Consider the following 14,385-nt stretch of genomic DNA (forward strand, 5'->3'; position numbering starts at 1 on the left):
GCTGGGAAATAGTTTTTATTCTGGCCCACCATTTCCTTGACAAATATCAGAAGTTCCTGTGCTACAGAAGCTGGGGAAAGGGACATTGGGGGTCAACAGGTAGTTCCACTACTGTCCCTCTGGGTGGGGATCTGTTCACCTAATATTTGAAAGAAGAAAGAAATCTCAGGTCCTTAGAAATAGCACGAGGCCCCTCCCAGCATTATGAGCTGCATCTGCGACCTATGCCCAAGCTCATGGCAACAACACTGGATCCTTAATCCACTGAGCAAGGCCAGGGACTGAACCCGCATCCTCATAGATACTAGTCAGGTGCTTAACCCACTAAGCCACAACGGGAGCTCCAAACAACTGGTTACTTTATAAAAGGACCTCAAGGCTAAGGTCACTTCCATGTGAGGCAATTGTTAGAGTGAGGAGCTTTTTAGATGGGTGTCCCCAGAGTCTCAACCAGCACCTACTAGTCTTAAGTTCAGCAGAATTAGCTCTGCTAATGGACCAGCATTGAGGACCCGAGGCTCACTTTAAGATCAGGCCCAGGAGTTCCCACTGTGGCAGTGGGATCCGCAGTGTCTAAACTAGGACACAGGTTTGATCCCCAGCCCTGCAAGTGGGTTAAAGGATCTGGTGTTGCTACAACTCCAGCTCAGATCTGATCCCTGGCTTGGGAACTCCGTAGGCTGTGGGACAGCCAAAAAATAGGGGAAAAAAGATACAGAAATTTGTGGAGGAGTTCCTGTTGTGGCTCAGCAGAAACAAATACGACTAATATCCATGAGGACGCAGATTCAATCCCTGACCTCCATCAGTGGGTTAAGGATCCAGCAGTCCCATGAGCTGTGGCGTAGGTCGCAGATGCGGCTCAGATCTTGCGTTGCTGTGGCTGTGGTGTAGGCCAGCGGCTATAGCTCTGATTCAACCCCTAGCCTGCAAACCTCCATATGCTGCAGGTGTGGCCCTAAAAAGATAAAAAATAGGAGTTCCTGTCATGGACAGTGGTTAACAAACCCAACTAGGAACCATGAGGTTGCCGGTTCGATCCCTGGCCTCGCTCAGTGGGTTAAGGATCCAGCATTGCCGTGAGCTGTGGTGTAGGTCACAGACGTGGCTTGAATCCCGTGTTGCTGTGGCCATGGTGTAGGCTGGCAGCTACAGCTCCAATTAGGCCCCTAGCCTGGGAACCTCTATGTGCCACAGGTATGGCCCTAAAAGGACAAAAGCCAAAAAAAAAAAAAAAAGATCTAAACACAGCTGGTGTGCCTTCCACCTGGCAGCATGGAAAAAGCTGTCCCCATCAAAACATGGGTAAACGTTTACATTTTTGATGACAGTGGAAGTGGGGATCATGCTTATAATTTTTTTTTTTTTTTTGTCTCTTCTTGGGCTGCACCCACAGCACATGGAGGTTCCCAGGCTAGGGGTCTAATCAGAGCTGTAGCCACCAGCCTATGCCAGAGCCACAGCAACACTAGATCCGAGCCATGTCTACGACCTACACCACAGCTCAGGGCAACGCCAGATCCTTAATCCACTGAGTGAGGCCAGGGATCGAACCTGCAACCTCATGGTTCCTAGTTGGATTCGTTAACCGTTGCGCCACGAGGGGAACTCCCCATGCTTGTAATTCCTAATTAGGAAAACTACACTTGCTGTGTGACTCTCAACCCCAATTAGGGGTTGGAGACCCACTTTACAGAAGGACCTGGTGCTTAAGAAAGGAAGAGGGCAGTGATCAGTGTGTTAAGGTAATACCAGCTGCTGTGATAAATAGCCCCCACCCTCCTCACCCCCACAGTCCAGTGTAGACATTCTGGTCGTTTGGCAGCAGTCTCCATGATTCACACACCCAGACTCCCTATCAGGGCTCCATCATTTCCCAGTGCTCAGAATTACCTGCCTCCAGCTGGCACATGGGAGAAGACCACGGGGGGACATACCTGTTCTGTGCATTTCACTTCAGCTCATGTTGGTGAGAACCTGTCAGTCATGCAGCCACCCTGGTTGCAGAGTGGGCTTTGGAACATACTCCTGTGTTGAGCAGCCCCTTCCAACCACGACTATGAAAATGGGCCATGGAGTTCCCGTCGTGGCGCAGTGGTTAACGAATCCGACTAGGAACCATGAGGTTGCGGGTTCGGTCCCTGCCCTTGCTCAGTGGGTTAACGATCCGGCGTTGCCCTGAGCTGTGGTGTAGGTTGCAGATGCAGCTCGGATCCCGCGTTGCTGTGGCTCTGGTGTAGGCCGGTGGCTACAGCTCCGATTAGACCCCTAGCCTGGGAACCTCCATATGCCGCAGGAGTGGCCCAAAGAAATAGCAAAAAGACAAAAAAAAAAAAGAAAAGAAAAAAGAAAATGGGCCATGGATTTTGGCAGCTCCAGCACTGGCCAGATCCATAACCTCAGGGGAGGTGGCAGGAAGGGGCTATGGGATCCACCAGACCCATTAAATCCTGTTTCCCCCACCCTCACCCCCAGTCCTCCCCTGCCCATGCCTGACCTGTACCATCCACCGGCCTGGCCTTACTCCTCACTCAGTCAGTGCAGACAGAAGACAGTGAATGCCCAGTGCTCTTTTGCCACATTTTTTGAGCCCTCCCCACCCCCACTGTATGTCCAGCTTGATGCTGGGAACACACTCATGAATTGAACACACTACTGCCTTGGGAGTTGAAGGCAGACAAACAGGTGATTACCAAACGTCCCCCCCCACCCCTTTAACTGTGGTATTTCATCATGAATAAGGTTGCTGGCAGTTAGGGAAGGGAGAACAAGACCAGTCAATCTGCCAGGTGGTGCTGGTGTGAGGAAAGGGGTGGGATGGAGGAGATGTAACTAGGAGTTAAGTGAACAAAAGTGGACAGGGCTTTGTAGGCCTGAAGTCATCCGTTTGGTGATTCATGCTGATCGGAAACTAGATCCCAGTGCTAAACATAAATTCAGGCTGAATGCAACCCTTGTCCAAGAGCTGGGCTAAACTGCTAATACAACACACTAACAGCCCACTAGATTTCATTCCTGTACTGGTTACAAACTTGGGATAATGCAATGGGTTAAGAGGTGGTATAACCTTAGGAGGAGGCAGACAACCTAGGTCAAACCCCAGCTCTACCACTCACCAGCTGGGGCACTGAACAAGTATTCCTTCTCTCTGGGTTTCAGCTTCATTTCTATTAATTGGGGCCAATAATAGTTACCTGGATTATAGTTCCCATTGTGGCTCAGCAGGTTAAGAACCCAACAGTGTCCATGAGGATGCAGTTTGATCCCTGGCCTCATTCAGTAGTTTAAAGATCTGTGGCGAAAAGCCTGCAGCTGCAGCTGTAGCTCCAATTTAACTTCTGGCCCAGGAAATTTCATATGCTGCAGGTGTGACTGTAAAAAGAACAAAAAAAATGAAAGAAAAAAAAAAGTAGTACCTACTCCAAAAGACTGTTGTGAGCATTTAATAAGCTAATACATGTAAAGCACTTAAATTCAGAGCCAGGCACACAAGAAACACTGTATTAATTGTAGGTATAAAAACACCCTATGTAGGAGTTCCCGTCGTGGCGCAGTGGTTAACGAATCCGACTAGGAACCAGGAGGTTGCGGGTTCGATCCCTGCCCTTGCTCAGTAGGTTGACGATCCGGCGTTGCCGTGAGCTGTAGTGTAGGTTGCAGACGCGGCTCGGATCCCCGGTTGCTGTGGCTCTGGCGTAGGCTGGCAGCTACAGCTGCGATTAGACCCCTAGCCTGGGAAACTCCATATGCCTCGGGAGCGGCCCAAGAAACGGCAAAGAAAAGACACCCTTTGTACAGTCAACAGTTGCTGCCTTCATTTAATCCTCACAGCAGGTCCTGTCCCCAATGTCTTCACCGTTTTCCCTTCCCCCCTCCCATCTTTACTGGCCTAAGTCTGGGCCACCCTCTAGGAAAGGGGTTCCTAGGACAGAACTAGTCTCCGAGGTCCCTGCAGCCTCAGACCCCTCGCCTTCCCACTACCCCGGACACTAGGCTGCCACGTGAGGGCAGCAGCGCACCGCTCCGAGCGCCGCGCGCGGTGCCTTGTGAGACGCGTGGTTTCGCTGGAGTTGGGCGGAGTCGCCCAGCTTGACCCGCAAACTACATTTCCCAGGAAACTATGCGACACCCTCATTCTCCCCTAGGTCAAGTGTAAATAGAAGTGGACGTTTTAACTGCCTTCCTCTGGGGGAACTGTGGGGTCAAGGGGTTTGGCTCCCCCGCAGAGGGCAGGCGTGCGCAGGCGCGGGGAGGCCGGGCGAACGGGTCACGGCTGAATCAGAAAGTGAGAGCCAGTGTCCTGGAGTCGGGGGCGCTAGAGCTGACTTGGCTGTAAAAGAACCCAATGATCTCGCTTCCTTCCACGGGCCGGGTAGCTCATCTTCCCTACCTCCTGCTTTCCTGCATTTCAACTGGCCACTCTCTCGGGCTCCTGGTCAACTCTTAGCTGGGTCAAGGCTCCCATTTTAAAGGGAAAAAAAATAGCCGTTTTTCCCCTCTTACTTATCAACCAGCTTCAGTAATTCTCAACGTGTGGCTAATGTTCAGTTTTTCTGGTTCTCCTCCTATTCTCCCCCCTCCCCTTATTTTAAATCATATTTCAGGCAACGTATCATGTCATCCAGAAATGGTTCTGTTTTTACGTATCTCTAAAAGATAAGGGGTCCTCATCACACCTAACAAAAATTGCAGTAATTCTTTAGTATCATCTAATATACGGTCAGTGTTCAGAAGTCCTCGGTTTGTTCCGTGTTTTTTTACTGTTGTCATGTTCTAATCAGTCCAAATAGGGTTCGTGCACAGCGTTTGGCTGATACCGCTCTACGTCTATTATTCTACAACAATTCCCTTTCTTCTCCATTTTCCTGTGGGATTTCCAACCATCTAATTTGGCTAGTTGTAGCCCTTGCTGTCCTTTAATATATTTCTCTATCCCTATGTATCCTACAAACTGGTTGATCCAAAAACTGGATCAGATCCAGGTTCAATTTTAGGATAAATGTACTTTATGGGTGGTGTTGGGTTTTTCCATCAGGAGGCATGTACCATCTGGTTGTCTTTTTGTGATGTTAAGATCCAATGTTGGATTATTGTGTTGTCAGCCTGATCCATACAATATAAAAACCACAGCTACCCTTCAGGAAAGAGCTGTCTATACTGTCCTCCCTGCAACCCTCTCCTTCTAACTCCACACAAACAAAACCGTCTTTTTATTGCTAAAGCCCTTCCTTGTTGCTAAACTCAAGAGGCAACTCTTCACCTCAGCTTACAGGTACTGCAATGATAGCTGACATTTAGACCAGAGGCTCTCAAACTTGTGACTCAGGACCTCTTCACATTCTTAAAAATTATTGAGGACCTCAAAGAGTTTTTGTTTATGAGGGTTATAGCTGTAGAGATTTACCACATTGGAAATTGAAAGTATTAAACATTCATTTAAAAAATAATAAACTATTACATGTTAACAATATTAACAAACTTTTTTTTACAAAGAATAACTGTTTTGAGGAGTTCCCTCATAGCTCAGTGGAATAAGGATTCTCATATGTGCTTCTGCATGCAAACTATTGAATATTAGCATATAATTTCAGGAAAACCCTTTAAACTCATGAAAGAATAAGAGTGGGAAAGGGGGAAAAGTCTTAGTATTATTAGGAAAATGGTTTTAACTTCAAAGACCCCCTGAGAAGTTCTCAAGGATGCCCAGGTATCCCTATTGTTTGAAAACTCCAGGTACCCCCATTGTTGAAAAGTCCAAACATTCCCTGTGACAATACTGATTGCTGGCTTCTGCCACATTGGGATATGTGACAACACAAAGCTCACTTCTCTACTTGGGCCCAGTGGGCTGGATCCAAGGCCAGGGATCGAACCTGAGCCACAGTGGAGACCTGTCCCATTGCAGTGAACACGCTGGATCCTTAACCCACTGCACCACAAGGGAACTCTGAATTTTTTTTTTTTTTTTTTTTTTTTGGTGTGTAGCAGTTTGATGTGGGGTCTCAGTTTCCAGACCAGGGATTGAACCTGGATCACAGCAATGAAAGCATTGAGTCCTAACCACTAGACCACCAGGGAACTCCTATTTGTAGACTTTTTAATGGTGTTCATCCTGACCGGAGGTGGTAGCACATAGTAGTTTTCATTTGCATTTCTCTAATAATTAATGATGTTGAGCATCTTTTCATGTGTCTGTTGGCCCTCTAGATGTCTTCCTTTGGAGTTCCCGTCGTGGCGCAGTGGTTAACGAATCCGACTAGGAACCATGAGGTTGTGGGTTCGGTCCCTGTGCCCTTGCTCAGTGGGTTAATGATCCGGCGTTGCCGTGAGCTGTGGTGTAGGTTGCAGATGCGGCTCGGATCCTGAGTTGCTGTGGCTCTGGTGTAGGCCAGTGGCTACAGCTCTGATTCGACCCCTAGCCTGGGAACCTCCATATGCCTCGGGAGCGGCCCAAAGAAATAGCAAAAAGACAAAAAAAAAAAAAAAAATTAGATATCTTCCTTTGAGAAACATGTATATTTAGGTTTTCTGTCCATTTTTCAATTGAGTTATTTGTTTTTTTATTGTTGAGTTGTAGAAGTTGTTTGCATATTTTGGAAATTAAGCCCTTGTCAGTAGCATCATTTGAATTTTTTTTTTTTTTTTTGTCTTTTTCTAAGGCCGTACCCATGGCATATGGAGGTTCCCAGGCTAGGGGTCTAGTGGGAGCTATAGCAGCCAGCCTATGCCAGAGCCACAGCAATGCAGGATCCAAGTCACGTCTGCAACCTACACCACAGCTGACAGCAACACCAGATCCTTAACCCACTGAGCGAGGCCATGGATCAAACCCGAAACCTCAGGGTTCCTAGTCAGATTCATTAACCGCTAAGCCACGACGGGAACTCCTGAAAATATTTTCTCCCAGTCCAAAGGTTGTCTTTTTGTTTTATTTATGGCTTCCTTTGCTGTGCAAAAGCTTGCAAGTTTGATTAGGTCCCGTTTGTTTATTCTTGCTTTTATTTTATTGCCTTGGAAGACTGGCCTAAGAAAACATTGGTACAATTTATGTCAGAGAATGCTTTGCCTGTGTTCACTTCTAAGAGTCTTATGGTGTCAGGTCTTATATTAAGTCTTGAAGCCATTTTGAGTTTATTTTTGTGTATGATGTGAGGAAGTGTTCTAACTTTATTGATTTACATGCAGCTGTCTAACTTTCCCAGCGCCACTTCCTGAAGAGTCTTTTTTTCCATTGTATATTCTTGCCTCTTTTGTCAAAGATTAATTGACTATAGATGTGTGAGTTAATTTCCAGGTTCTTGCTTCTGTTCCACTGATCCATATGTCTGTTTTTGTGCCAGTACTATGCTGTACTGATTATGGTAACTTTGTAGTGTTGTCTGAAGTCCCATTTTTCGTCTTGCTTTGTTCTTTTTCTTCAGGATTACTTTGGCAATTCTGGGTTTTTTGTAGTTCCAGATAAATTTTAGGATTACTTGTTCTAGTTCTGTAAAAAATGTCATGGATAATTTGATAGAGAGCACATCAGATCTGTAGATTTCTTTGACTACTATGATGGCCATTTTAACGATATTAATTCTTCCAATTCAGGCTCATGGGATATCTTTCTGTTTCTTTGAATCATTTTCAGTTTCCTTTATTAATGTTTTATTGCTCTCAGAATAGAAGTCTTTCACCTCCTTGGTCAGGTTTATTCCTGCGTATTCTTGGATGTGATTTTAAAAGGTATTGTTTTGGAGTTCCTGGTCGTGGCTCAGTGGTTAACAAATCCAACTAGGAACCATGACGTTGTGGGTCCGATCCCTGGCCTTGCTCAGTGGGTTAAGGATCTGGTGTTGCCGTGAGCTGTGGTGTAGGTTGCAGACACGGTTCGCATCTTGCGTTGCTGTGGCTCTGGCGTAGGCTGGCAGCTACAGCTCCAATTCGACCTCTAGCCTGGGAACCTCCATGTGCCGTGGAAGCGGCCCAAGCAATGACCAAAAAAAGACCAAAAAAAAAAAAAAGGTATTGCTTTGTGGGTTTTTTTATTACATTCCCTTTCTGATATCTCATTGTTAGTGTAAAGAAAGAAATGCAACCAATTTTTGTATGTTAATTTTATAGCTTGCTACCTTGCTGAATTCACTTATCAGTTTTAGTAGTCTTTGTGTCTTTGTGTGGACTCTTCAGCATTGTCTCTGTCACCTACTGTGGTCTTGGGTTTTTTTTTTTTGTCTTTTTAGGGCTGTATCCATGGCATACGAAGGTTCCCAGGCTAGGGGTCAAATTGGAGCCACAGCTACCAGCCTACACCACAGCTACAGCATCGCAGGCTCTGAGCCCGCCTATGACCTACCTCACAGCTCATGGCAATGCCAAATCCTTAACTCACTGACTGAGGCCAGGGATTGAACCCACAACCTCATGGTTCCTACACAGAAACTCCATTTTTTTTTGTATTTAATATTTTTGGTGTGAGGGCTATTTTTAGTGTGAGTGCCTGGCATCTCTTTCCTCAGTGTGTGCTGCTGTTATCCCCTTGATAAGGGGACTAGTGTGGTGACTGGTGTGGTGATCAAAGCCTGCACTGGATGTTGAGTGGGGCCTCTTCTTTGCTCTTTGCTCTTTTCCTACCCCTGCTGGGGAGCAGGGTCTGCTCCTTAGTTGTTGGGGTAGAAGCCCCTGGATCATTTCTGAGCTGCGGCATGAGGTGCTTGGGGTTGGAGCCCTCTTGGGGAGAGGAGACACACAGGGTATTCCTCCACCAGAGCTGGCCACCAGAGAGTGCTGTCTGTAATGTCACCTGTCACCCCTTGTGTGGGCACTGTTTTCGGCCCTGCCTGCATTATGGGATATCAGGCTGTCAGCCCCAGGGCCCCTTTTGGTGCTGTGTTCACAAAGCCACCAGTGAAGATCCGCTGGCTAAGATCCACTGAAGTCAGGTACCAGGACTGCAGCAGTGATGCACCTGGACAGTTGTGGGAGCTATGGAAGCAGCCTAGACTCTAGCTCAGCCTCCATGTGCCTGCACCCACAAAGTGCACAGCTGCTAAGACCAGACCTTCCCAGCCACGGGAGCACCTGTTATCCACTTAGATGTCCCATTCAACTATATTTCAGTTCTAAAAAGGGTTAAATAGGAGTTCCCACTGTGGCTCAGTTGTTGGTGAACCCAACTAGTATACATGAGGACGTGGGTTCAATCCCTGGTCTTGCTCAATGGGTTAAGAATCTGCTTGCTGTGGCTGTGGCGTAGGTCGGCAGCTGCAGCTCTGATTTGACCCTCAGCCTGGGAACCTTCATATGCCACAGGTGCAGCCCTAAAAAGACAAAAGCTCCCCCCCCAAAAATTAAAAAGGGATAAATAGGGAGTTCCCAATGTGGCTCAGTGGGTTAAGAACCCAGCACTGTCTCCGTGAGGAAATGAGTTCCATACCTGGCCTCACTCAGTGGATTAAGGATCTGGTGTTGCCACAAGATGTGGTGTTGGTCGCAGATACAGCTTGGATCTGGTGCTCTGGTGGCTGTGGAGTAGGCCTGCAGCTCTGATTCATTCCCTGGCCTGGGACCTTCCATATGCTGCAGGTGCGGCTGAAATTTAAAAAGAGAGAGAGAGAGAATAAATAAATAGATAAAATATGTCCACAAATTCTTTGATGCCTCTCTCTCTCTCTCTCTTTTTTTTTTTTTTTTTTTTTTTTTTGTCCTTTTGTCTTTTTTAGGGTCTCACAGCGGCATATGGAGATTCCCAGGCTAGGAGTCTAATCGGAGCTGTAGCCGACAACCTACGCCACAACCATAGCAACTCGGGATCCAAGCCCCATCTGTGACCTACACCACAGCTCACAGCAACACCAGACCCTTAGCCCACTGAGCAAGGCCAGGGATTGAACCTGCAACCTCATAGTTCCTAGTTGGATTCGTTAACCACTGAGCCGTGACAGAAACTCCGATGGCTCTCTTTTTTTAAGAGCCTTCCCATTGAGTGTGGGCTGGTCTTAGTGCCTTCCTGCTAACAAACAGAACATGGCAGAAGTAATGATGTGGGACTATTTTTTTTTTTTTGGTCTTTTTTTTTTTTTTTTTTTTGCTATTTCCTTGGGCCACTCCTGTGGCATATGGAGGTTCCCAGGCTAGGGGTCGAATCAGAGCTGTAGCCGCCGGCCTAAGCCAGAGCCACAGCAACGCGGGATCCAAGCCGCGTCTGCAACCTACACCACAGCTCATGGCAACGCCAGATCGTTAACCCACTGAGCAAGGGCAGGGACCGAACCCACAACCTCATGGTTCCTAGTCGGATTCGTTAACCACTGTACCATGACGGGAACTCCCTCATGTGGGACTTCTAAGGTCAGCTCATAAAAGGCATTGCATCCGAGTTCTCTCTGTGGCATAGTGGGTTAAGAATCCCACTGCAGCAGCTTGGGTTGCTGTCGAGGTGCAAGTTGGATCCCTGGCTGAGTGCAGTGGCATAGGTCACAGCTGCAGTTCAGATTTAATCCCTAGCCTAGGAACTTCCTATGTCATGAGTGTGGCCATAAAAAAAGGGCATTGTATCTTTGTCCTGCTCTCTCTCTGGGATTACTGGCTCTGAGAAAAGCCTGCTGTCCATATGTGACAAAACTCAAACACTCCTATAGATGAGAAGCTAAGGCCTGCCAAGAGTGGCTTCCTGCCACCAGAGCTGTGAGCTAGACAGGAGTAGGAACTCCTGAGTTCCTGATCCATAGAAAGTGTGAGATAATAAATATTGCTTTAAGCTATGAAATTTTGGTTTTAGGAGGTCCCATTGTGACTTAGCAGGTTAAGAACCTGACTACTATCCATGAGAATGCAGTTTCAATCCCTGGCCTTGCTCAGTGGCTTAAGCCGTGTTGCCATGAGCTGCGGTGTAGGTCACAAATGAAGCTCAGATCCTGCATTGCTGTGGTGTGGACCGGCAGCTATAGCTCTCATTTGACCTCTGGCCTGGGAACTTCCAGATGCTGCAGGTGCCACCTAAAAAACAAACGAACAAATAAATTTTAATTTGTTAACAGCAACGTCTACCTAATGTACTTGTGTCCCAGTTATAACTGCATTAAGTTTTTATTTTAGCCCCACCTGTAGCAGGCAGCAGTTCTTGGGCCAGGGATTGAACCTGAGGCACAGCAGTGACAATGCTGGATCCTTAACCTGCTGCACCACCAGGGAACTCCAATAATTGCAATAAATTTTACCTAAGCCTCCGTAAGTTAAAACAGCCACTGTAGTTTTCCTGTTTGTGTAGATCAGGAACTTGGGACATTGGCTTAGGACCTCTCCTGTGTTTGAGTCAGAAGTTGACTGGGGCTGGAATCATCTCAAGGCTTTCTGAGGCTGGATGTCCAAAGTGACTCAGCTGCCTGGCTGACAGTGACCCTGGCTTTTGGCTGGGAGCTCAGCAGGGACTACAGCACCTCACATGCTCTTTCCATAATGGCTGTCCCAGGGTAGTTGGACTTTTTGCATGATGTCTGGCTTTCTCCAAAATGTTCTTGGAGAACCAGGCAAAAGCTTCATGGCCTTTTCTTTTTCTTTTTCTTTCTTTTTTTTTTTTTTTTTTTTTTTTTTTTTTTGCTTTTTAGGGCTGCACTCACAGCTTATGAAGTTTCCCAGGCTAGGGGTCGAATCAGACCTATAGTTGCCAGCCTACCCCACAGCCACAGCAGTGCCAGATCTGAGCCGTATCTGCGACCACAGCTCACGGCAATGCCAGATCCTTGACCTACTGAGGCCAGGGATCAAACCCGCATCCTCATGGATCCTAGTCAGATTCGTTTCCACTGAGTCAGGATGGGAACTCCCTGCATGGCCTTTTCTGACCCAGCCTTGGAAGTCAGATAGTATCACTTCTGTCGCGTCCTAACGTGGGTCGGAGGAAGAATTTCCGGACACAGAGTGGAATGAGAAGAGAGATGAGATTATTGAGATAAGAAATGCTGCTGGCACAGCAGGACAGCTTCCTGATGCTCAGGGAGAGCCGACCCCAAGAAGTTGTCTGTTTCTTTTTATAGCCAAGAGTAGGGGAAAGGGTGGTGTGGTTTTACCGATTATCCAGGGGTCTGAAACTCTCCTCATTCCTGATAAGAGTCTGCTTGAGTAAACCATCCCTTTACTGACAAAAGGAGAGCTTTCTAGGGCAGGTTACTGCTTTATGAGAAGAGAGCTGTTCTTGTCACCAGCGACAGCTTCAGGTTTTGTCCATTAGCTTCAGGTTTTGTGTTTGAGCTAATATGCTATGGCTTGAGTTCCACAACTTCTGCTGCTGTCTATTGATCAAAGTGATTACAAGCCCACTCATTTTCAAGAGGAAGCCACGTAGATCTCAAATCTTTTTTTACTTTTCTTTCTTTCTTTCCTTTTTTTTTACGGCCACACCTACAGTATATGGAGGTCGAATCGGAGCTTCAGCTACTGCCCTACGCCACATCCACATGCCATCTGAGCCATATTTGTGATCTGCACCACAGCTCACAGCAACACCGGATCCTTAACCCACTGAGCAAGGCCAGGGATTGAACCTGCGTCCTCATGGATGCTAGTCAGGTTCGTTACCACTGAACCACAACAGGAACTCCTGTTGAGTAAATTTTATGTGCCCATTGACTAGGATACAGAGTGCCCAGATACTTGTTTTGGCTAGATTTTATTTCTGGGTGTGCCTGGATGAGATTAGCATCTGAATTGGTAGACCAAGCAAAGCAGATGGTTCTCCCCAGTGTCAGAAACGTGGGAGACGACGTCATCCAATCCTTTGAGGGTCTGAATAGAACAGAAACATTGAGTAAGTGTTGCTGAGCCAAACTTTGATCCGCTCACCCCAGCATAAGCAAAGCCAAACTACTGACACCAAGTTGTGAGTGAAAGTACAGCCACAGCGTTCATTGCAGGGCCAAACAAGGAGAATGGGCAGGTTATGCACAAAAGACTCCAACTCTATCAGAGAAATGTTTTAAACACAAAGTGAGGGAGAGGGTTTCAGGGTAAGTGATCAGCTGGTGCACCGTTCTCTGAATGGTGGGGGGTGAAGTAACCGCATGAGGTCACGGGGTCAGCATTATCGGTTCTCAGTCTCCAGCCAGTCTGACGTTCATGGTCATCATGCAGGTCGCTTCTGCTCCCTGGCAAGGTGCTCAGTACCTGGAAAACAACTCAAAGATACGACTCAAGATATTATCTATAGCCCTTGAGGAGCAGCTAAAGGTCCTTGACTTTGTTTTATGGCTAATCTATTATTATTTTACCTTGCTTGACTGTTTCCCTTTGTTTATGCATTTGCTCACTTCTCTGATTAATTTTGCTCTTTGGAACTAGAAAAAGGCCTGGGAGGCTAGAGCTTTTCTTTTCTTTTCTTTTCTTTTTTTGCTTTTTCTAGAGCCGCTCCAGCAGCATATGGAGGTTCCCAGACTAGGGGTCTAATCGGAGCTGTAGCCACCGGCCTACACCACAGCCACAGCAATGCGTGGTCCAAGCTGCATCTGCAACCTACACCACAGCTCACAGCAACGCTGGATCTTTAACCCACTGAGCAAGGCCAAGAATTGAACCCGCAACCTCATGGTTCCCAGTCAGATTTGTTAACCACTGAGCCATGAGGGGAACTCCGGCTAGAGCTTTTCTACAAACAAGAGGCAAGGGACCTGGGAGAGGGGGGACGTCTGTCCTCTTGAAGACCACCCAAGGTCCTGCTCAGTTTCAGAAGGAATAATTCACCTTCTGCCTGACTACTGAGCTGGGACGTCAGTCTTTTGCACTCAGACTTGTACCTGGACTTAAACTACTGGCTTTCCTGGAGTTCCCGTGGTGGCGCAGTGGTTAACGACTCCGACTGGGAACCATGAGGTTGCGGGTTCCATCTCTGGCCTCGCTCAGTGGGTTAAAGATCCAGCTTTGCTGTGAGCTGTGGTGTAGGTTGCAGACGCGGCTTGGATCCCGTGTTCCTGTGCCTGTGGTATAGGCCGGCAGCTGTAGGTCCGATTAGACCCCTAGCCTGGGAACCTCTATATGCCATTGGCCCTAAAAGGACAAAAGACAAAACAAACAAACGAACAAAACTACCGGTTTTCCTGTCCCTCCAGCTTGCAGAGAGCAGATAATGTGACTTCTCAGCCTCCATAATTGTATAATTGTATGAGCCATTTCCTTTTAATAAATCTTTTTTCTTTCTCTTTTGCTCTATATATCCTGTTGGTTCTCTTTCTCTAGAAAACCTTGACTAATACATCGGTGAAGGGAGGGCAATGAAGGGACAGTAAACTGGGTTAATCATTACAGAACTATTTGGCATCAACCATGCTGGTATAAACCGTGTTTATACCTGGCTCTGCCATCCCCTTGGGCAAAGGACTCCACCTCACTGAACCTCCACTTCCTTTCATGTTAGTT

General features: G+C 47.2%; 1 protein-coding gene across 1 annotated transcript in view; it reads right to left on the minus strand.

The window, feature by feature from the left end:
- The window catches only part of THAP8 (THAP domain containing 8), a 160,417-nt gene that overhangs the window by 86,471 nt on the left and 59,561 nt on the right, over window positions 1–14,385 (minus strand). The gene's annotated exons all lie outside the window — the stretch shown is intronic.

This window comes from Sus scrofa, chromosome 6 (genome assembly GCF_054392235.1).
Source record: "Sus scrofa isolate SSC_HxYL_T2T_F1_AM1 chromosome 6, Sscrofa_HxYL_maternal_Yorkshire_Landrace_v2.0, whole genome shotgun sequence".
NCBI classification, from domain to species: domain Eukaryota; kingdom Metazoa; phylum Chordata; class Mammalia; order Artiodactyla; family Suidae; genus Sus; species Sus scrofa.